Genomic DNA, 24,327 nt, shown 5'->3' with positions numbered 1-24,327 from the left:
ACATCCACAGATTACTGCAATATTTTAAATTTTTTTCTAGTTGTTCAATCTGTTCATCACAGATTACACAGAATGAGTTGGGCTCTTGTGAGGCAATGGTCATATCCCAGAATGCTCAGCTGCTCCATAGGTTTCACAATATATCCATACACCCTGATTCAAAAGTATCTCTCTATCACGAGTGGACGGTGACCATTCCAATATCTCTCTATCACGAGTGGACGGTGATCATTCCAATATCTCTCTATCACGAGTGGACGGTGACCATTCCAATATCTCTCCATCACGAGTGGACGGTAACCATTCCAATATCTCTCCATCACGAGTGGACGGTGACCATTCCAATATCTCTCTATCACGAGTGGACGGTGACCATTTGAATATTTCTCTTTTAGGTCCTTCCTGTTTGTAATTCACTAATTATCTGATTGATGATTGAAACATAACTGAATACTGACCATGAATAATAGTGATGATCGTTGGCCGATCAATGTCATTATTAGCTCTTCATATTTCTTCATTCCTCGCTTTCTGTTTAATTTACAAACTCATTTTCTCTGTTTTGGTGACAGCAAATGTTGTATTTCTGTGATACACTTGCAATGCTCTTATCAAGTATATTCCCAGTAAGTTACCAGAATTATTTTTCATTTGAACTTGACCTGACCACGTGTACACTATTTCAAGAAAATTAAAAATGGACTGTTTCTGGCTGGTGTGAGGCCCTGAGTCAACCATCTCCCCAATCAACCTTCTCCTTCACAATGGTATAATGTGGGAGTAGGGGACTGTTGGTGTGTGACCCACTGTGTGAACCCTGGACCAGGAGGGGGAGAAAACCCAGGTGGGAGGGAAAACCACTTCCTACACCTTTTTTTGTATGAATTCCATCGACAGCAGCTCAGAGAGTGCACCACCAGAGGAGAATGTCAACTCAGCGTTACTTAAACCCAACTCCTTATTGAATCTCCTCCCCCTCCCTGATGACCCAGATCTGAGCCTCAGGCTGTCCCCTTCCAGCTCTGCTTCTTAAGCAAAATGATAAGAAAGATTTTTAGTTCGCTCTGCACCTTCACACATTTCATTGGTTATTTTTATCAATTACTCAATTTGTAACAAGCTATCAATGTAATGCTTTGTCTAGTTTGATTGCTGAGCAAGTTGTGAATGTTTACTTCATACATTAACATGATATAAAATTAAAGTTTAAAATTGTGCTAAACGAGACCTCAAGCAGCTGCCTCTGGGTTTCTTGCTGTTGGAGAATGAGGAGCTCTGATGGCTTTTTGCAGGATGGACAAACAGGTTGTTTTGCTCCAGGAGAAATGCCAAGTGTTGACAATGCTCAGCATGTCTCTCAGTATCTGTGCAGGGAGAAACAAGACCCTTCTTCAGGATTGGTGCAGATGTTGAACCTGAGACCTTGACTGTCTTTTTCTCATTACAGATACTGCCTGACCTGCTGGGGATTTCCAGAGTTTTGAATTTATATTTCAGGTTTCCAGTAGCTGCAATAATTTGCTGTCCTATTATATGTCCCTGTGGCATTTGTAAATCTGATTTGTTCAAATCGAAGTTGAAGTGAGATTGGGACAATTAAAACGATGTGACTGGAAGTTCAGGATCATGTCTGTAGAATGTCTGTTTTTTATTTGACAAATTGTGTTTAGAGAGATGCATCATAATCAACGATGGCAGTGCGGTGGCTTGAAAGAAGTACATTAACTCCATTGTGTGGGTTTGAATGGTGAAAGACGGACAATACCGCCACCAACTGTCCACCGCCGGTAATGCAGGAGATGAACAAACCCATGGAATCCCGTTGTTAGGCAGCAGGTGGCGGTGTTGCTCCATCAAGAAGATTTTGTGGCCCATAGTCTGGGACCCTCTGAAACCTGCAACCCAATCTAAAAGATTGCACAACACCAGGTTATCGTCCAAAATGTAGTAAGGCATTTGATAAGGCATTTAGTAAGGCATTTGATAAGGTTCCCCATGGTAGGCTTATGCGGAAAGTCAGGAGGCATGGGACAGTGGGAAATTTGGCCAGTTGGATAGAGAACTGGCTAACCGGTCGAAGTCAGAGAGTGGTGGTAGATGGTAAATATTCAGCCTGGAGACCAGTTACAAATGGAGTTCCACAGGGATCAGTTCTGGGTCCTCTGCTGTTTGTAATTTTTATTAATGACTTGGAAGAGGGAGTCAGCTGAAAATGTGTTGCTGGTCAAAGCACAGCAGGCCAGGCAGCATCTCAGGAATAGAGAATTCGACGTTTCGAGCATAAGCCCTTCATCAGGAATGAGAGAGAGTAGCCAAGCAGGCTAAGATAAAAGGTAGGGAGGAGGGACTTGGGGGAGGGGCGATGGAGGTGGGATAGGTGGAAGGAGGTCAAGGTGAGGGTGATAGGCTGGAGTGGGGTGGGGGCGGAGAGGTCAGGAAGAGGGAGTCGAAGATTGGGTCAGTAAATTTGCAGACGATACGAAGATTGGTGGAGTTTTGGATAGTGAGGAGGGCTGTTGTCGGCTGCAAAGGGACTTAGATATGATGCAGAGCTGGGCTGAGGAGTGGCAGATGGAGTTCAACCCTGTCAAGTGTGAGGTTGTCCATTTTGGAGGGACAAATAAGAATGCGGAATACAGAGTTAACGGTCGGGTTCTTAGTAAGGTGGAGGAGCAGAGGGATCTTGGGGTCTATGTTCATAGCTCTTTGAAAGTTGCCACTCAGGTGGATAGAACTTGTAAGAAGGCCTATGGTGTATTAGCATTCATTAGCAGAGGGATGGAATTCTCAAGAGTCGTGAGGTGATGTTGCAGCTGTACAGGTCCTTGGTAAGGCCACATTTGGATTACTGTGTGCAGTTCTGGTCGCCTCACTTTAGGAAAGATGTGGTAGCTTTGGAGAGGGTGCAGAGGAGATTTACCAGGATGTTGCCTGGAATGGAGAATAGGTCGTATGAGGATAGGTTGAGAGTTCTCGGCCTTTTCTCATTGGAACGGCGAAGGATGAGGGGTGACATGATAGAAGTTTATAGGATGATCAGGGGAATAGATAGAGTAGACAGAGACTTTTTCCCCGGGTCAACAGAGTGTTACAAGGGGACATAAATTTGATGTGAAGGGTGGAAAGTATAGAGGGGATGTCAGGGTAGGTTCTTTACCCAGAGAGTGATGCCTGTGGGAGTGGCAGAGTCAGAATCATTGGTGACCTTTAAGCGGCAATTGGATAGGTACATGGATAGGTGCTTAAGCTAGGACAAATGTTCGGCACAACATCGGGGGCCGAAGGGCCTGTTCTGTGCTGTATTGTTCTATGTTCTATGTATATTTGGAAGAACTAGCTTTCGACCGCTGCTTCTTCATCTCCTTTCCTTATCCTCATACTCCTAACTTTCAACTTTATTGATTGTATTTGCTGATTTTCTAAGCCTGCACTCCTTCACTACCTTGCAAATGCTGTGGCTTCCACCTCCTCTGCCCTCCAATGTTTTCAATCCTCACCCTAACCCCTCAGCACATTTTGGTGGAGAACATTATATTTAGTGAGGATCTTTGGTCAGATTCTTGTTCAATACCTGTAGAATCAAAGTTGGTTTATTAAATATTTTTAAACATCATTTCAATGATCAGATTTTCTGTGTATGGAGATACTGCCCACAGAGGAAACCAATTACTATATTTAGTAAAAAAAAATTAAACTGGCCAATTAAACAGTCTGAATAAAAAAAAGAGTTATTATAGTTGTTCCTTGATCATTTTTGACTCACCCAAAACCACAAGCCTGACTCTGCACTGCTTCATTCAGGAATTCAATTGTTTGCAAAGATTAAAATAAACTGGATGAAATAAGATTGTCAACTGAATAAAATTCATTTCTTTTCAGTCACTAAGAGGACATAGAAAATTGACTGTAAATCTTATCGAAGGTTTAACTAATTGCAGCCATTTAGGATTTGTTGCCTGGAATTGGAATTTTGAATAATTGCTGTCAGATTGTTTTGCACAATGATTTCCGAGGGTAACAACATAATGTTGTCACAGGTCACATATTGTCCACTTATTGGTCACTCGTGACATCATTTATAATCTGCAAACTAATTTGGAGAAAACATAAAACCTGTGAAATGCTAATACATCTGTTTAAATAGCCCTGTTCAAATTATGATTTACCTGTCTGTATTACACAGAAGACTGTTACAGTTTCTATTTACTTCAATAGTTAGCTATTGATTTCCTTTTGACATTCATACACACTGATTAAACAACACAACTGTATTCTATCTCCAATTAACGATAGAAAATAATGCAAATTCACATCAAGCTTGGAATGAGCTGCCAGAGGAAGTGGTGGAGGCTGGTACAATTACAACATTTAAGAGGCATCTGGATGGTATATGAATAAGGAAGGGTTTGGAGGGATATGGGCCGGGTGCTGGCAGGTGGGACTAGATTGGGTTGGGATATCTGGTCAGCATGGACGGGATGGACCGAAGGGTCTGTTTCCGTGCTGTACATCTCGATGACTCTATAAGCCAGTCAGCATTAGTAAAAACAAGAGAGTTTAAATATGTTGATAATAGTATTTTACTTTTTCAGTCATCAGTTATAAAAGACAATATCCTTTTTCTCTTTTTGTTCTGCTTGCAACTGGAATGCAAACTGTTTCATTTCCTTTTCATATTCAAGCTGGTCTAATTTTTTTGCTCTTTGTTCTACTGCAATGTTCTCTCTCTTTTACTGTTGCCTGTATTATTAGATGCTTCATGTGCAATTGAAGTTTAACCATTTCCAACGATTCTGAGAGCACCTACATTTGCCAGAAATGCAGAGCTCTCACTGCCATTATCTCCCTCACATCTGCAGGTAACTGTAGCTCATCTGCCAACTCCAAAAGCTTTCCATTATTCACCATCTGCAATCCAGCCCAAGGGACTACTTGCCCCACAGCCCAGAAACGTTTAACCTCTGAGAACAGCCATTATTATACAACACACCCCTATTCAAACCAACTGAATGCAACACGTCAAAAGAGAATACCAACACTCACCATTTGCTGCCTTTGAGGACAATCCTCCTGAACCCAACCTGGAGTTGGAGGTTCTGATTCCAGACCAGACATCTCAATTTATTACAGATCAGACCAGTTCCCTCACAAAGTATATGATGGAAATTGCCTCGACACTAACGTTTATATTTCTTGAAAGGCAAGTCAAGGTGCTGTGTTCCAGATGTGATTTGATTGGCCCATCTCTCGGCTTTAAACAAAACACACTTTATTTTTACAGTACAGTTAAAATACAAAAGAAAGGCATAACTTTAATCCGATTGATATATTTAAAAGCATCCCTTAAACTCTTGACAAATGAAATTCAGCAGAAGTTGTTGTTCTCACATGCTATCTCTCTCCAGCTCAGTTGTAGGAAACACCCAAAGAAACATTTGTCCAGGTTGATTCCTGAAAGGAAGCCTCTCTGTCGAAGGTTTCACTCCAGCAGCAGAGAACTCAAGTTTTCAGCTCCAGCAGCCAGCAAAGACTTCACCAAACCCAGCCCACCCCAGCTGACCCCAGCCACCCAGCCCACCCAGCCCGACCCCACCCTACCCAGCCCACCCAGCCCGAGTCCAGCCACCCCGCCCACCCAGCACAGCCCCTGCCCACCCAGCCCACCCAGCCCAGCCCAGCCCACCCATTCTGGCCCTAGCCACCCAAACCGACCCCACCCATCCAGCCCAGCCCCACCCACCCCAGCCCACCCAGCCCGACCCCAGCCTCCCCAGCCCACCCAGCCTGAGTCCAGCCACCCCGCCCACCCAGCACGGCCCCTGCCCACCCAACCCACCCAGCCCAGCCCACCCACCCTGGCCCTAGCCACCCAAACCGACCCCACCCATCCAGCCCAGCCCCACCCACCCCAGCCCCACCCAGCCCGGCCCCACCCACTCATGATTGAAAGCTGTTCACCACCTGCTTGTCTGAATGAGACATTTCGGTCCCAGTGTGACAACAGCCCTCTGCAAGAGAAACAGGACAAAACGCATCTCTTAAAGGCACAGCACTGTCCCACCTCACATACCCCAGAACATGGTGAGGGAGAGGGTGGGGAGGGCTGCGGCTGAGGGGAGGATGCTGAAAGACCTGGACAGTGAGCAAGTGGATGAAAAATGATTGAGGAAGAGAGATTGAAGAGCAAGGACAAAAGAAGGAACAACTGCAGGCTGAGGATCTGGATGTTGAGGATTCCACTCCTGAGTAATTCCCAGGAAATTTAACTCTCCACCTTCCAATCCCTCTCCCATCATTCTCAACACTCTGTCCCCTCACTCACTTACTGGGAGCTGTTGTGTAGGTCCCACTTGGGGAACCTGCAGGAACAAAATAAATGTCCATTAGAATGGGGAATAATCCATTCTCAGAGAGTGAAAACACAACAACTGTGAGGGGATGGAGATTGTGTCAGAAATCCTCATTCCCACACTCCCCTCCATCCTTACACTTTATGGAGATTCTGGAGATCTCTCTCATCCCATCAATATTCAGTCAGTGAGGATGAGAGTGTGTGTGATGGGTTTAATGATCAATATTAGACCTGATCTGGGCCGATCACACAAAGGAAGATCAGACAGGGAACAAGATGTGTTTATGTGTGTATACTGATCACACTGGGCATGCTCCAAACATTGGCTGTCAGTGTGTCCGTGCACCACTCCCCTGTGACCTTGGGAGGGGATAGTCCCCACCGCATAGACTGCTGGGTAAAGAAATCAGCCATAAAGCTTCTCTCGTTTTCTATGATATGAAGTGTGGGATTGGGGAAAGGTATTTAAACAACAAAATTAGGAACTAAGCCAAACGGGAATATCAGGAGGATACAGAATAGTAAAGTCCAAGAGTGTGAGAGTGCGCTGAAGAAGATTTTCTCCCATGTGTGGAGCTGCAGGAGATGGGGAAGAGACTAAATAAGTATTTTGCATCAGTATTTACTGTGGAAAAGGACATGGAAGATATAGAATGTAGGGAAATAGATGGTGACATCTTGAAAAGTGTCCTTATTACAGAGGAGGAAGTGCTGGATGTGTTGAAATGCATAAAAGTGGATAACTCCCCAGGACCTGATCAGGTGTACCCTAGAACTCTGTGGGAAGTTAGGGAAGTGATTGCTGGGCCTCTTGCTGAGATATTTGTATCATCGATAGTCACAGGTGAGGTGTCAGAAGACTGGAGGTTGGCAAACATGGTGCCACTGTTTAAGAAGGGCAGGAAAGACAAGCCAGAGAACTATAGCCCGGTGAGCCTGACCTCGGTGGTGGGCAAGTTGTTGGAGGGAATCCTGAGGGACAGGATGTGCATGTATTTGGAAAGGCAAGGACTGATTCGGGATCGTCAACATGACTTTGTGCATGGGAAATCATGTCTCACAAACTTGATTGAGTTTTTTGAATAAGCAACAAAGAGGATTGATGAGGGCAGAGATGTACATGTGATCTATATGGACTTCAGTAAGACAAGGTTCCAATGGGAAGTTGATTAGCAAGGTTAGATCTCATGGAATACAGGGTGAACTAGCCATTTGGATACAGAACTGACTCAAAGGTAGAAGACAGAGGCTGGTGGTGCAGGATAGTTTTTCAGACTGGAGGCCTGTGACCAGTGGAGTGCTACAAGGATTGGGTCCACTACGTTTCATATAAATGATTTATATAAATGACTTGGATGTGAGTTTAAGAAGTATAGTTAGTAAGTTTGCAGATGACACCAAAATTGGTGGTGTAATGGACAGCAAAGAAGGTTACCGCAGATTACAATGGGATCTTGACCAGATGGGCCAATGGGCTGAGGAGTGGCAGATGGAGTTTAATTCAGATAAATGTGAAGTGCTGCATTTTGGGAAAACAAATCTGAGCAGGACTTATACACTTAATGGTAAGGTCCCAGGGAGTGTTGCTGAACAAAGAGACCTTGGGGTGCAGGTTCATAGCTCCTTGAAAGTACAGTCACAGGTAGATAGGATAGTGAAGAAGGTGTTTATTATGCTTGCCTTTATTGGTCAGAGTATTGAGTACAGGAGTTGAGAGGTCATGTTGTGGCTGTACAGTACATTGGTTATGCCACTGTTGGAATATTGCGTGTAATTCTGGTTTCCTTCCTATCGGAAGGATGTTGTGAAACTTGAAAGGGTTCAGAAAAGAATTACAAGGATGTTTCCAGGGAGTGTTGGAGGCTGAGAGGTGACCTTATAGAGGTTTACAATATCATTAGGGGCATGGATAGGGTAAATACCCAAGGTCTTTTCCCTGGTATCGGGGAGTCCAGAACTCGAGGGTATAGGTTTAGTGCGAAAGGGGAAAGATATAAAAGAGACCTAAGGGGCAACTTTTTCACACAGAGGGAGGTATGTCTATGGAATGAGCTGCCAGAGGAAGTGGTGGAGGCTGCTACAATTACAACATTTAAAAGGCATTTGGATGGATATATGTTTAGGAAGAGTTTGGAGGGATATGGGCCGGGTGCTGGTAGGTGGGCCTAGATTGGATTGGGATATCTGGTCAGCATGGACGGGATGGACCGAAGGGTCTGTTTCCATGCTGTACATCTCTGTGACTCTATGACTCTCTGACATGTCTCCAGTTCAGTCAGAGAGGAGACACTGTAAGACTTTGTTCTCAGGAATGAGGGAGGCAACAAGTGAGCAGGGAACTTTTAAAGGACAGTGATCGTTGTAGCATGAGGTTTCGGCTGATTAAAGAATAGGACATTAAACAATCCAAAGTAAGAAGTGAGGATAAGAACAGGAGGATCAGTTGTTTCAATCCATGGCGAGAGAGGCAGTGCTGAGGGATAGCATGGGACTTCCGAGGAATTCAATCTAATCCTGGGGCAGGTGAGACTTGTCAAGGGAAACTTTTGTTTTATTTTACCCATTTTCCTAATGAATATTGTTCCACACCTCTGGAGCAGGTAGGACTGCAACCAGGCCTCGCGGTCTAGTGTAGGGACACTACCACTTGGTTACACCCTATTGGGACTGGACTGAAATGCCTAGGTGGAGATTTGCTGATGCTGATGAGATGAGTTCAGACGGATGGGAACCAAACTGAAGGGAGTAAAGTTGGTGACAGTGAGTTAAAAAGCCCTGAGGAAGTCTAGAAGGCAGAGGAAAGAAAGTGGAGCATCCAGTGTGCTTGGGAAATGGAATGATGTCAAAAAGAGCAGGTTCAGGTGTCCCCACTTGGATGGATGTAACACTCACAATGAGGTAAACAACTGAAGGCTCAACTGAAGGCTTTGGAATGACCTAAATGACAGAAACAAGGATGACATGGCAACCAGGAATGGGAATGCAATATCTGAGGAAAATCAGGAGGAAAAGGACTGGGATGTGGAAAATGGGAGGTTACCCCTTTTGGCAGGAAAAGGGGTGTGTTGAGTATTCCCAAAATGGTAAGAGAACATCGCAGGGTGTGGTTAGTAAGTTTGCAGATGACCCCAACAGTTTTGGTGGAGTGGCCAGTGAAGAAGGTGACCTCAGAGTACAATGGGGTGTTGATCCGATGGGCCAGTGGGGTGAGGAGTGGCAGATGGAGCTTGATTTACAGAAATGCGAGGGGCTGATTTTGGAAAGGGCAGGACTTATACACTTCATGGTAAGATCTGAGGAGTGATTCTGAACAAAGAGACCTTGGAGTACTGGGTCATAGTTCCTCAAATGTGGGGCTGTAAGGATCTAGGACAGTGAGGAAGGTATTTGGTATGTTCGCCGGTTTGGTCAGAGTATTGAGTACATGAGCTGGGAGGTCCTATTGTGGCTGTACAGGACATTGGTTAGCCTACTTATGAAATTCTGTGTGCAATTCTGGTCTCCCTGCTGTCGGAATGATGTAATATGAACATTATTCAAGTTGTCACTACTTATTTCCTCATGTCCCTATCTTCCATATCTTTCCTCACAATAAACACTGATACAACTCATTTAGTATCTCCCCCATCTCATGTGGTTCCACACATAGGTGTCCTGGCTGATCTTTGAGGGACTCTGTTCTCTCCTTTTGTCCTTAATGTATTTCCAGAACCCCTTCAGATTGTCATTAACCCTGTTTGCCAAAGCTACCTCATGTCCCCTTTCTGCCTTCCTGATTTCCCTGTGAAGTATACTCAGTCTGTCAGATACTTTCCTCATGAAGGGTGAGGAACTGAATGTCAGACAGCCCACTGCCTGTCTTGGTTCTTCCTGCCTGACAGTGGGCATTTTACCCTGGGGATGAGACAAAGGGAGCTATTAAAGGAGATAGAAGGGGGTTGTACAGCTGTTGGTGCTGGGTGCAGGTGGGGGCAAGTGGGGAGTTGTCCCAAGCACTGAGCAGGCAGCGCAGAGGGAGCATTCAGGGTTTCTGATGTTGCGGTTGGTGAGAACGACTGGGGGAGGATGTTGCATGCAAAAGTGATAGTGGGTGGAATTTAACCTTGGTGGGAGCTGGGTCCAGTTGCAGAGATAGAGTGAACGTGAGGTGTTGGAGTGAAATAGTGACCTCCCACACTGTCTGAGTGGACATTGTCACTGATCCCCTTCCTACACTGCTGGACATTCCTCCAATCAGCCGACACTGCACTGACCTGACTGGCAATGTCAGGGCAGACTGGCAGGATCTATACCCATAGCATTCTCTGTGGTCCTGGGGAAAGAGGACACCCCTCCTCTGCATCACCCTGCTCAGTAGGGCCTCCAGGTACCTGTCCACAAAGTGGGACACAAAATGTCCCCTGTATGCCATGCCCGGGGAAGATCTCAGAAAGCAGTCAGGAAATCTCCAGACTGACAGTGCTTGTCCAAATGACGAATGTCCTTCAAGAATGGCACAGGCATCAGTCAATATTCAGATCACCGGAATGTTTTTAGAAATTAGACGGGGAGATGTGAAAAGATTATTTCTCTTTGTAGAAGAGTTGAAGACAAGAGGGCTTCAACCCAGAGTAAGGGGTTAGCTATTTAAGGAGTGATTTTTGGGGTGATGAATCTCTGGAATTCTGTATCACATTGGGCTTTCAAGGCTTGTTTATTAAGTATTTTCGAGGCTGAGACAGACAGATTTTGAATCAGTCAGGGTCAGGGAGGAAAATGCAGTTGTAAGATTATCAGATCAGCCATGATTTAATCACATCATGAAGCAGGAACTAATGAGCTGGATGATCGAGTTCTGGTCCTATGCCTTCAGGTCTTTGGACAAAATTAGTCAGATCGTCTGAATTCCAAATTTCCGGTGTCAGAAATAATTACAAATATATTGTTATGAAGTTGTGTAGAGTACTCCTGAAGTGGAATGGAATTTGTTTGTTAAAATGATAGGAGGAAAGAGTGCGTGGTCTCTTTAAGAGATAAAGTGCTTATCTAAGCTTAACATTTAACACAGAGACCGAGTTAATAAGCAAATGCATATTACAGGCAGTTCTGAAATTGAAACATGCATCAATTAGCTGTGCAATTGCTGTTTTGACAGCAATTTGAATTTAATCAATCAGTTTAAATTATGCCCCAGGATACTAAAACATAATCAAGTTTCAATTTATTGTCTTGCGAATGTTGACCCAATGAGACGATCCAATGTTGGGAATTTAAAAAAGGCAGGCAGTTTGAAAATCAGACAGAGCAACTGCCATCAACACAGATCCAAGAAATTAGGAAACACGATCTATCAAAGGTACCTGTTCATATGAAGCATGATCAAATGATAAAGAAAGGTGACGACCCAGGGAGATCTACAGCCAGAAGAAGAAAGACACCGATGACGACAGCTGTTGTGTGGTTTTGAAATTAAGTTGATGTAATTTTAATAAGTGTCTTACTGGAACAGTATATTGTTATACAGTTGGAGGCAGGTAATAATCAGATATGAGAAATGGGGTCTCAGAGTTGTGAACAGTTGTTGGTTAATGTTCACTTTTAGAATTACAAAAATAAACTGACGTTATTTTCATTAAAGAGTGAAATTTGTGAGTTCTCTGTCACTCATATTTTAACAGATTACAAGGTGAGATGAGCTTTTCTGTGTGTTTGGTTTAATTAGCAGAAGAGTTTACCCCATGTCCTAACAGTCTGGGGGCTTGGGTCTGTGAGTTGGACAGGTTTAGACAGATCCAGTCTGAGATTAGGAGAGATTTGAACAGATTTGGGGTTTGAAAGATCCCAGCAGATTTAACCACTTGCTAATTAGTCTCCTGGATTTTTAAGTAAATGGTAGGTGAGGCAATTTATATGATTTTGGTTACTTGTGGTTGGTTAAGTTAAAAGTGAGGGAAATGGCTCTTAAGAATTGCTGAGGAGGTTCTGGAGTTTGAAGAAAATTTGTTTCCCAAATTTGCCAAAAACATTTTGAAAGATAGTGGAAGGACATATTTTAAAAATTAGCAAGTAGGTTAGAGTTGGGTTTAACCAGGGACAAAAGTAAAGCTGAAATTGTCATGGAGTTGGTCAAGCACTTTGGTGTATCAGAGAAACAGACCAATGCAGTAGAGTTCGAAAAACTTAAATTGCAATTGAGACAAATGGAGTTAGATGATAAAGGAAGAGAAGAAGAGCCATGAGAGAAGAGAGAGAGAGAGAGTGAGAGAGAGGAAAATGAAAGAAAGAGCTGAGCAAAGAGGAAGAGAAAGGAGAGAGAATTTGGTTTTCGGAAGTTGTGAATTAGTCAGGTATCAAATGAAAAGGATGGAGATGCAGAGAAAAGGTAGTGAGATATACAAATGGAGTTGTTGTTGTTGTGGAGAGTCAGTCATCTCAGCTCCAGGACATCTCTGCAGGAGTTCCTCAGGGTAGTGTCCTAGGCCCAACCATCTTCAGCTGCTTCATCAATGACCTTCCCTCTGCCATAAGGTCAGAAGTGGGGATGTTCGCTGATGGTTACACAGCGTTCAGCACCATTCGCGACTCCTCAAGTACTGAAGGAGTCCGTGCTCAAATGCAACACGACCTGGACAATATTCAGGCTGGGCTGACAAGTGGCAAGTAACATTCGCACCATTTAGAAAGATAGTGGAAGGACATACCTCTTCTGCAATTCTTAAGAGCCATTTCCCTCACTTTTAATTTAACCAACCACAAGTAACCAAAATCATATAAATATACCAGACAATGACCATCACCAATAAGAGACACTCTAACCACTGCCCCTTGGCATTCAATGGTATTACCATCACTGAATCCCCGACTGTCAACATCCTTGGGATCACTACTGACCAGAAACACAATTGGACTCACCACATAAACACAGTGGCTGCAAGAGCAGGTCAGAGACATGGGATACAGCAGCAGGTAACCCGCCTCCTGACCCCCCAAAGTCGATCCACCATCTACAGGCACAAGGCGGGGGTGTGATGGGATCCCCCCCACTTGCACTGGATGGGTCCAGCTCCAACAACACTCAAGGAACTTGACACCATCCAGGACAAAGCAGCCCCCACTTGATTAGCACCACATCCACAAACCTTCAATCCCTCCACCACCAGTGCTCAGTAGCAGCGTGTGCACTATCTACAAGACAAACTGCAGAAATTCACCAAAGATCCTTAGACAGCACCTTCCAAACCCACGACTACTTCCATCGAGAAGGACAAGGGCAGCAGGTACTTGGGAACACCACCCCCTGCAAGTTCCCCTCCAAGCCACTCACCATCCTGACTTGGAAATATACCGCCGTTCCTTCACAGTCACTGGGTCAAAATCCAGGACTTCCCTCCCTACCGGCACTGTGTGTTAACCCACAGCACGTGGACTGCAGTGATTCAAGAAGCTCCCCACTACCTTCTCCAGGGTAAATAGGGATGGGCTATCAATGCTGACCCAGCCAGCGACACCCAAATCCTGCAAATGAATTTTTGAAAAGTGTTTAAACATTGCCACATGTTGATGAGAAAGATGTCGAAGCTGTCTTTATGTCAGTTAAAAAAATTGGTGTGGTGGATGGAGTGATCAGAGAACTTGTGGGTAATGCTAGGTCAGACTGAGCTGGGAGGCAGTTTGAGTGAGATATAGGCAACACTGTCAGATGATGGGTCAAGAGATCATGCAGATGGCAAACAGGCTACTTTGGGAGCTCATGAATTGGTACCAGAAGCATATCGACAGTGATTCAAACAGAAAGCAGGAACCAGGTCAGACTTACACTGCGTTCAAAAGCATTACACACGGTAATTGTGATAGATGGGTGCAGGCCTTAAAACTAGATAAGACCGATGAGGCTCTCAGAGAGATTATTTTGCTGGAGGAGTTTAAAAACTCATGTCCAGAGATGATAAGAATTTATCTGGATGAACAGAGAGTGCAAAAAGTGAGAGGAGCAGCAGAGCTGGCAGAAGAATGTGCGTTGGTACATACGGCAAATTTCAGCTTCCAGCAAGCATTTCATCCTGTGAGGGATAGAAACTGGGAGAAGGGGAGATCCTACACTACACAACAAAGAGGAGAGCACACAGGGAATCGTTTACCACAGGTGAAAGAAGAAGCCCAAAAGGATGGAAAGGAGGTGAAAGGCAGGATATGGGAAGGTGGGACATGGAAAGTCACAGTGCTGGTTGTTGAAGAAAGGCACTATGGGACAAAATGTGGTAAAGGAGGCGAAGCCAGTGGCATTAGTGACATTGGGGAAGGAAACCCCAAGGGAAGTCGAGGATCTGCAGGAGAGTGCACAGCCTCGGCACGGGCTGGGGACTGAGTTAGTGCCTGGTCTCTATAAAGACATCACCTCCATGGGGAAAGTTTATTCAGAAAGAAGGGGGGAGAAGGCAAAGATGTTAAAATTTTGAAAGATAAGGAATTCAATCAGACGCTAATAGAAAGAGATGACTGTATTTGCACTGTATCTGACATGTGACCTGAGACAGTGGTAGTTTGTGGAATAGATGGACATTTCGTGTTCTCCAGTGTAAGATCAGGTTGGAGAGTCAAATCAAGGCTGGGGAAGTAACAGTGGGAGTGATGGACAGAGGGTCAGTTCCAGGAATATAGTTATTCTTGGGAACGATCTAGCAGGATCCAAGGTGGGAGTGACACCCCTTGTTGTGGAGAAACCAAAGGAAGACCAGGGAACTGAGGAGTTAAAAGAAAAATACCCTGGAATTTTCCCAGACTGTGTAGTAACAAGATCCCACCGTCATAATTCATAGCACAAAGGAAAAACTAAAGAGAAAGATGAAGGAGTTGAAGTTCAGTGAATGGACACCCTGTTTGATGTAATGGTGCAGGAAAAGTCTGAACAGGGAGAGGGGCCTGGTAATGTGACGACCAGAATTGAATGCAATACTCGAAGTGTGGCCTAAGTGGAACAATCTTACAAAGCTGCAATATGACATCCTGACTCTTTTAATCAATTCCCCGACTGTAAAGGCAAGCGTGCCATATGCCTTCTTTACCACCCTCTCTACTTGGGTGGTCACTTTCAGGGAGCTATGGACTTGAACCCCAAGATCCTTCTGTATATCAATGCTGTTCAGAGTCCTGCCATTAAAGGTATTCTTTTGCTTAACATCTCATCTCCCAAAACGCATCACCTCACACTTACCTCGATTGACCTCCATCTTCCACTCTTCCACCCCTATCTGCAACTGATCTATGTAAATGATGAAAAGTAGAGGACCCAGCACTGATCCTTGTGGCACTCCACTGGTCACAGGTTTCCAGTCTGAAAAACAACCCTCCACCACCACCCTCTGCTGTCTACCTTTGACCCAGTTCTGTATCCAAATGGCTGGTTCTCCATGTATTCCATGAACTCTATCCTTGCTAATCAGTCTCCCATGGGGAACCTTGTTGAATGCCTTACTGAAGTCCATATAGATCATGCTCACCGCTCTGACCTCACCAATCCTCTTTGTTCCTTCTTCACAAAAACTCAATCAAGTTTGTGAGACATGATTTCCCATGCACAAAGACATGTGACTATCCCCAACCAGTCCTTTCCTTTCCAAATACATATACATCCTGTCCCTCAAGATTCCCTCCAACAACTTGCTCACCACCAACGGCAAGTTCACTGGTCTATAGTTCCCTGGCTTGTCCTTACCATCCTGCTTAAACAGTGGCACCACGTTAGCCAACCTTCAGTCTTCCGGCACCCCACCCATGACTACCGATGATACAAAAATCTCAGCAAGAGGCCCAGCAATCAGTTCCCTAGCTTCCCACAAAGTTCTAGGACACACCTGATCAGGTCATTATTATGTGTTGTAAAACATCCAGAACTTCCTCCTCTGTAATATGGACATTTTTCAAGATGTCACCAATTATTTCCCTACGTTCTATGTCTTCCATGTCGTTTTCCACAATAAACACTGATGCAAAATACTCATTTAGTAACTCCCCTGTCTCCTGTACCTCCACATAAAGGCCACCTTGCTGATCTTTGAGGGGTCCTATTCTCTCCTCAGTTACCCTTTTGTCCTTAATGGATTTTTAAAAACCCTGGCGACCACTTGGCCAGGTCCACGCCCGCCAACTACCCACCCTTCCCTTCCTGGCACCTTCCCCTGCCACCACAGGAATTACAAAACCTGCACCCACACCTCCCCCCTCCCCACTGTCCAAGGCCCCAGATCCATCAGAGTTTTACCTGCACCTCCACACATGTCATTCACTGTACCTGTTGCTCCTGATGTGCTTCCCTCTACATTAGGGAGACAGGACACCTAGTCACAGAACGCTTCAGAAAGCATCTCCAGGACACCCACACCAACCAACCCCACTGCCCCGCGGCCAAACACTTCAATTCTTCCTCCCACTCCACCAAGGACATGCAGGTCCTGGGCCTCCTCCATCGCCACTCCCTTCCCACCTGATGCCTGGAGGAGGAACGCTTCACCTTCTGCCTTGGTGGATTTCACCAATTTCCCTCTTTCCACATTACTCCAGTTCCAACCTTCCAGCTCAGCACCACCCTATGATCTGTCCCACCAGTCCATCTTCTTTCGCACCTATCTGCTCCACCCTCTGCTCTGACCTGTCACCATTACCCCCACCTCCATCCACCTATTGCACTGTCAGCTCCCATTCCCTGAGCCCCACCCTCCTTCCCATTTATTTCTCCAGCCCCGAGGCTCCCAGCCTCATTCCTGATTAATTGCTTCTGCTGTTTTTCCTGATCCTTGGATGTTGCCTGACCTGCTGTGCTTTTCCAGCACCATACCCTCGACTCTATTCTCCAGGATCTGCTGTCCTCATTTTCACCTGGCCCTAATCTAACTCTAGTCATTACTTTCTTCCTGACATACCTATAAAAAGCTTGAGGGTTTTCCTGCCAATGACTTCTCCTGTCCCCTCCTGATCCTCTTATCTCCCTCTTTAGCTCCTTCCTGGCTAACTTGTATCTCCCAAGCACCCTAGCTGAGCCTTCACACCTCATTTTAGCAGAAGCCTCCTTCCCCACTTGACAAGAGATTCAACTTCTTTTGTAAACCACAGTTCCCTCGCTCGACCATTTCCTCCCTGCCTGACAGATACATACTTATTAAGGACATGCAGTAGCTGTTCCTTGAATAAGCTCCACATTTCAATTGGGCCCATCCCCTGCAGTTTCCTTCCCCACCCTATACATCCTAAATCTTGCCTAATCTCCTCATAATTGTTTTTCCCCAACTATAACGCTTGCCTTGCGCTATATATCTATCCCTTTCCATTGCTAACGTAAATGAAAATAAATTGTGATCACTATCACCAAAGTGCTCACCTACTTCCAAATCTAACACCTGGCCTGGTTCATTCTTCTCACATCCTCAAAAGAGTTCAATAAGGCTTGTGAGGCATGACCTGCCCCTCACAAAACCATCTTTAACCAAGCTGTGCTTTTCCAAATAATGATAAATCCTGTTTCTCACGATGCTCTCCAATACTTTCCACACCACCGATATAAGACTGACTGCTCTTTAATTCCCAGGGTTATCCCTATTCCCTTTCTTGAACAAGGGAATAGTTTTTGCCATCCTTCAATCATCTGCTACTACTCCAGTGGATCGTGAGGGTGCAAAGGTCATCACCAAAGGAACAGCAATCTCTTGCCTTGCTTCTCCTAGTAACCTTGGGTATATCCCGTCTGGCCCAGAGGACTTACCTAGCCCCATGTTTTTCAAACTTTCCAGCATATCCTCAGTCTTTACTCCGACCTGTTCAAGTGTATCCGCCTGTTCCACACTGTCCTCACAAGTGACAAGGTCGTTTTGAGGTAAATGTGAGATGTTGCATTTTTCTTCGGCAAATCAGCAGAGGACTTATCCAGATAACGTTAGGGCCCCGGGGTGTGTTGCTGAACAAAGAGACTGAGGGCTGGAAGTTCAGTTCCTTAAAAGTGGAGTCACGGGGAGACAGGGTGGTGAAAAAGGCATTGGGAGACCCTGCCGTCATTGATCAGTGCATTGAGTTTCGGAGTTAGGATCTCATTTTCTGGCTGTACAGGACATTGGTTATGCCACTTTTGAAATATTACATTCAATTCTCCCTGCTATAGGAAGGATGCTGTCAGTGCAGTTTCATATCTTCTTGGAAGTGGAGACGCAGGTAGATAGGATAGTGAAGAAGGTATTTGGTATGCTTTCCTTTATTGGTCAGAGCATTGAGTATAAGAATTGGGAGGTCATGTTGTGGCAGTACAGGACATTGGCTTGGCCACTTTTACAACATTACATTCAATTCTGGTCTCCCTGCTGCAGGAAGGATGTTATCAAACATCAAAGGGTTCACAAAAGATTTACAAGGATGCTGCCAGGAATGAGGCAGGTTTGAGATACAGAGAGAGGCTGAATATGCTGAGGCTTTTTCCACTGGAGAGTCAGAGGCTGAGGATTGACTTTATGGAGGCTCATATAATCATGAGAGACTTGGACAGGATGAATAATCAAAGTAATTTTTTCCCCAAGCTGTTGCAGTTCATAACTAGAGGTGCACAGGTTTAAGGGAGGAGGGGGAAGCTTGGAAAGGGACCTGAACAGCAACATTTTCACTCTGTGGGTGTTGGGTGGATGGAATGAATTGCCAGAGGAAGTGATGGAGTTGTGTGAAAATAGAACATTTACAAGGTATCTGGACCAGCACATGGGCAGGAAGGGTTTAGAGGCATACAGGTCAAATGCTGGCAAATGGGATGAGATCAGTTCAGGGTATCTGGTTGGCCTGATGAGTTGAATGGAAGGGTCTGTTTCCCAAATACAGTCAGTTCTGAAGAAGAGTAACTGGGCCCAAAATATTAACTCTGATTTCTCTCCACAGATGCTGAAGCACTTGCTGAGATCTTCCAGCAATTTCTGGTTTTGTTTCAGGTTTCCAACTTGGTTTTGTTTGGATCGGAAACATTGGCAGTTTCACTCGGACTCATCCAGAATCATGCTCAGTGAGACCATGATTCCACCAGAAACATTCTCAGTGAGAATATAACTTGGCCCAAATTATTCAGAGTGTGAGTCTGACTTGATCAGAATCAATCTGAGTGTGAATCGGAGTGGACTGGAATCATTCCCAATGTGAATCTGATTCACTGGATTAACTACGACCTGAGTAGAAAAACAATCTGTGTGTCAATCTGACAGGCCTGCAGCATCCTGAGAGTGTCTCTGAGGATCACAGAATGATGCTGAATGGCACTCTGACAGATCGGAATCATTCTTCGGCTCAGTCTGATAAAACTGGGTGCATTTTGAGTGTGGATCTGATGAGATGGTTCCCATTCTGAGTGTGAATGTGACTCCTCTAGAATCACTCTGATAGTGAGTCTGACTAGTGCCGAATGATTGAGTGTGAATCAGACCAGATCGGGCAGTTACCATGAGTGAATCCATGAGGAAAGGCATCATCACCCTCATCTACAAGCGGAAGGGGGTGAGGGAGGAACTCAAAAATTGGAGACCAATCTCACTGTTGAATGCGGATTACAAAATCCTGTCAAAGGTAATCGCCAACCGGGTCAGGTCTGCTCTGGGGTCGGTGATTCACCCTGACCAAACCTGTGCTGTGCCGGGCAGGAAGATCGCTGAGAGTCTCACACTCCTCAGGGATACGATCGCCTACGTGCAGGACAGAGGGTTGGACGCCTGCCTGATCAGCCTGGACCAGGAGCAAGCCTTTGACAGGCTATCACACAGGTATATGAGAGATGTTCTCTCCAAAATGGGCTTTGGGGATGGAATCTGCAATTGGATCAGACTGCTCTACACCAACATTGTCAGTGCAGTCTCAATCAATGGGTGGGAATCAGATAGCTTCCCAGTCATATCTGGAGTCAGGCAGGGCTGCCCTCTCTCTCCTGCCTTGTTTGTGTGCTGCATAGAGCTATTTACTGAGTCCATCAGGAAGGATGCGAGCCTGAGAGGGGTGACTATTCCTGGCAGTGGGGGCCTGCAGGTTTAGGCCTCCCTGTACATGGATGACGTCGCCGTTTTCTGCTCGAATCCACTGTCCGTGCACAGACTCATGTGCATTTGTGACCAGTACGAATGGGCCTCGGGGGCCAAGGTAAACCGAGGCAAGTGCGAGGCCATGCTCTTCCTGAACTGGGCCGACCAATCCTCGATCCCCTTCACCGTCAGGACCGACCACCTGAAGGTGCTGGGTATTTGGTTCAGGGGGTGGGGGGGGGGGCTGGGTTGTGCGCCAAGTCTTTGGAGGAGTGTATCAGCAAAGTGAGGCAGAAACTGGGCAGATGGAAGCTACGGTCACTCTCCATCGCAGGAAAAAACCTGGTCATCAAGTGTGAGGCACTGTCATTGCTATTAAACGTGGCATAGGTCTGACCTATTCCCAGAACCTGTGCCGCTGCAGTCACCTGGGCCATCTTCCAGTTCATATGGAGGTCAAAGATGGACCAGGTCAAAAGGGACTCGCTATACAAAGATCTGGGCAACGGGGGGAAAAAATACACCCAATACCACCCTCACCCTGATGGCCACCTTTGTGTGTGGCTGCATCAAGCTGTGCGTGGATCCCCGGTACGCAAACACCAAGTGTCACTACGTACTGAGGTTCTACCTGTCCCCGGTGTTGTGAAGGATGGGCCTGGCCTCGCTGCCGCGGAACGCTGCAAGTTGTTGGACCGTTCCGTATCACCTGTCCTTCGTGGAGAAGTTTATGAAGAAAAACACCTTTGACCACAAGTCCATCAGGAAGTGGTCAGCACCTAGTGTCCTTGAGACCCTTCGGGAAAAGGAGAGGGCGGATCCTGTCGAGCGGTTCCCTGAGCAGACTGTCAAAGCCATTTGGCAGAATGCCCCATCGCCAGAACGTTCCAACAAGCACCAAGACATGGCTTGGCTGGTGGTGAGAAGGGCTCTGCCTGTGAGATCCTTTATGCGCGCCCGGACTCTCAGCCGCACCGCACGCTGCCCTCGAAGCAGTTGCGGGGGGTACGAGACTGTCACACACCTCCTTCTGGAATGTGCCTAAGCAGAGGAAGTCTGGAGAGGAATGCAGTGGTGTTTGTCGAGGTTCGTCCGAGCAGCGTCGTGACGCGGGACTCCGTGCTCTACGGCCTGTTCCCGGGACGCACACCGAGACGAGCATCAACTGTGCCTGGAGGATCATCAACTCGGTGAAGGACGCTCTCTGGGTGGTCCGAACCTGTTGATCTTCCAGCTGAAGGAGTTGACCCCGACTGAATGTTGCAGACTGACACATTCCAAGGTCCAGGACTACGTGTTGAGGGACGCGCTGAAGCTTGGGGCAGCTGCCGCCAAGGCGCGGTGGGGAAAGACCACCGTTTAACATCTGCCTGCGTAAAAACAGGGGGCCCATGCAGTCATTTGGGCTCCACTGACACCCCCAGCTAAATATATGCACAGTAAATGTACAGACCGTATATATGAATGATTACTCTGTATGCAAAGAAATGGAATGTCTACATGTATATGGCATGACCAATTGTACAGATCATCAAAATATTTTATGAATAAAGTCTATTTTTGAAATTAAAAACAACCACATTAATTGTGAGTGTAAATATCACCAGATCAGAATCAGGCTGAGTGTAACTCCAGCTGGAAGAGAACCATCCTGAGTGGGAATCTGATGAGACCAACATCCTTGTGAGGGAGAATACAACTTGACCGGGATTATTCCGAGTATGAATCTGACTCCACTGGAATCATTCTGAATTTGACTCTGATTGGAAAACTGCAGTCATCCTAAATGTGAATCTGAGTGGGCCAGAATCAATCTGTGTCTGAATCTGTCTAGTTCAGAAATTATTCCGAATGTGAATACACGAGACAGTGTGAATCCTCGTGAGTGTGAATCTGAATACACGCTGAGCATTCTGCATTTGAATCTGATTAGACCAGCATCATTCTGAGTGGAAATCTGACTCGGCCAAAAATATTCTGAAAGTCAATCTGATGAGCACAGGATGATTCTGACTGTGAGCCCGGCTCGACTGAAATCATTCTTTGTCTCAATCTGACTAGAAGGGAATCGCCGAGTGTGGATCTGACTAGATAGTAATCACTCAGTTTCTGTCGAGACTGGGATCTTTGTTAATGAGGAGTGGAGTATGATACTGAGTGAGAATCTAATGAGACTGGAATCATATTTTATCTGAATGTGATGAGATTGGGTTCATTTAGGAAGGGACAGAGAAAGGGTGGAGAGTTGGTCAGAGTGTGAGTGTAAGTAGGACAGGAAGAGAGAGAGAGGGGAAAGAGGGTTTGAACAGGAAGTGTACCTCAGGGCAGAGGGAGACAAGGGAGAGTTTGTCAAGGTCACTATGACAGCATGAAAATCCAAAGTATATGATAGGGGCAGCGCATTGTGGACTGGGTGTCCCCATGGATTGTGTATTAATGGAGGCCATTCAGGGAGCATCAGACAGGCAACTGTGATGGGGGTGGGACAAAATTAGGGGGTAAAAACCTGGGATGTAAAACTGCCTGAAGCACAATTTGGGGGCGATGCAAACCTTTGGGGAACACGGTGAGAGAATGGATCCCCATGGAGCAAGGGAAATGTGAGTGATAGAGAAAGAGAGAGAGACATAAGAGGGAAAGAGAAACATTTTACTGCTGTCATGTGCAGCCTGATTCTGAAAACATCAGAGAGACATTGTGGCATTCGATGTTTTCAATGGTTGTAATTGTGATAAGAACATAAACAAAACAAAATTGGGCCTTATGTTACCTGGTTATTGTGTGTATTTAACGATCTTTTCTTTAGGGAATAAAATGTATTTTTAACATCTATATATATCTTCAGTATTGTCCAAAGTATCAGCGATTAAAGTATTGCAATTCAGTCTCAAAAAGCTAAAATATATTCTCTCAGAATTTGGTGTCGTCATTTGCATGCTCTCCTTTAAAAATAAGTGTGAACAATGTGGTAACATCAGTGTCCCAGTGGAGATCCTGTCGAGAATAAATGAAAAGGTTCTGATAATAAACTGTCTCGGAGTTGTACTCGAGAGATCTCTTCAGCACGAATAAGCAAATCACTTCACAGCGAAAATGCTTGAACCATTTAACAGCATCAGGAAGACATACTATATGGCTCTTGCTGCCATTGGTGTCCCTGGTAAGTGCCTTTCACCAAAGGATTGTGTCGTTTTATCTACATCTGGATTGGATCTGTGGCTGATGATATATCACAATGAAAAACAGTTTTACAGATGTTGATATCATTTTCTGTAAGAAACTGTCTAGAGTTATCGTTGATGCTTTATCATATCTCAGTTTAATAATTCCCTGGATTAGAACCAATCATCTTTGATGGATCGTCGTATAATGTTAAGAAAACTTCAAACAGGTATTGGAGTACGTTGAGCATTTCTAACGCTAAAATCCAGCATTGAAACATTTACCCTGTGCCCAACTGTTACTGATTGTACCTGTCATTATAAGTTCTACTGAGTGGAGCTTATGAACTGAAGTGAGCCACCCAACACAACTGACCCAATTTTACTGTTTGCATCTACTCACTGTTTGTCAGGCATTAATGAAACATTAACATCTCTCAATCGCGACTTGTAATTTCAAAGTTCAATCTGAAGGACATTTTTGGAACGTTGCAGTCCACGGTCACAAAGATAGGTCATTTTTTGGGCTGCAGTTCGAGCTTTCTGGATCCAAAGTGGGAAAGTAAAATGACCAACATGTAAATTAAGACCAACAGTTTCGTTGGTTTGGCCTGTAACATCCAATGTCCCATATTTTCTGCTGCTATTGTACAGGTTGTGGTGGGGAAGGATATTTTTTGAAGGATACTTGGTGTGCTGTTTCATTTTATGCTATAGATAGTGGCAACTACTGACAACGTGAACGAATGAATTTAATGCAGTGCCCTCAAGTGGTTACTTTGTCCTGGAGGAAACATTGTGTTATTTGGAA

Source organism: Hemiscyllium ocellatum, chromosome 35, assembly GCF_020745735.1.
Source record: "Hemiscyllium ocellatum isolate sHemOce1 chromosome 35, sHemOce1.pat.X.cur, whole genome shotgun sequence".
In the NCBI taxonomy this organism is placed as follows: Eukaryota; Metazoa; Chordata; class Chondrichthyes; order Orectolobiformes; family Hemiscylliidae; genus Hemiscyllium; species Hemiscyllium ocellatum.
The sequence above is the reverse complement of the archived record's forward strand: the minus strand, read 5'-3'. Positions refer to the sequence as shown.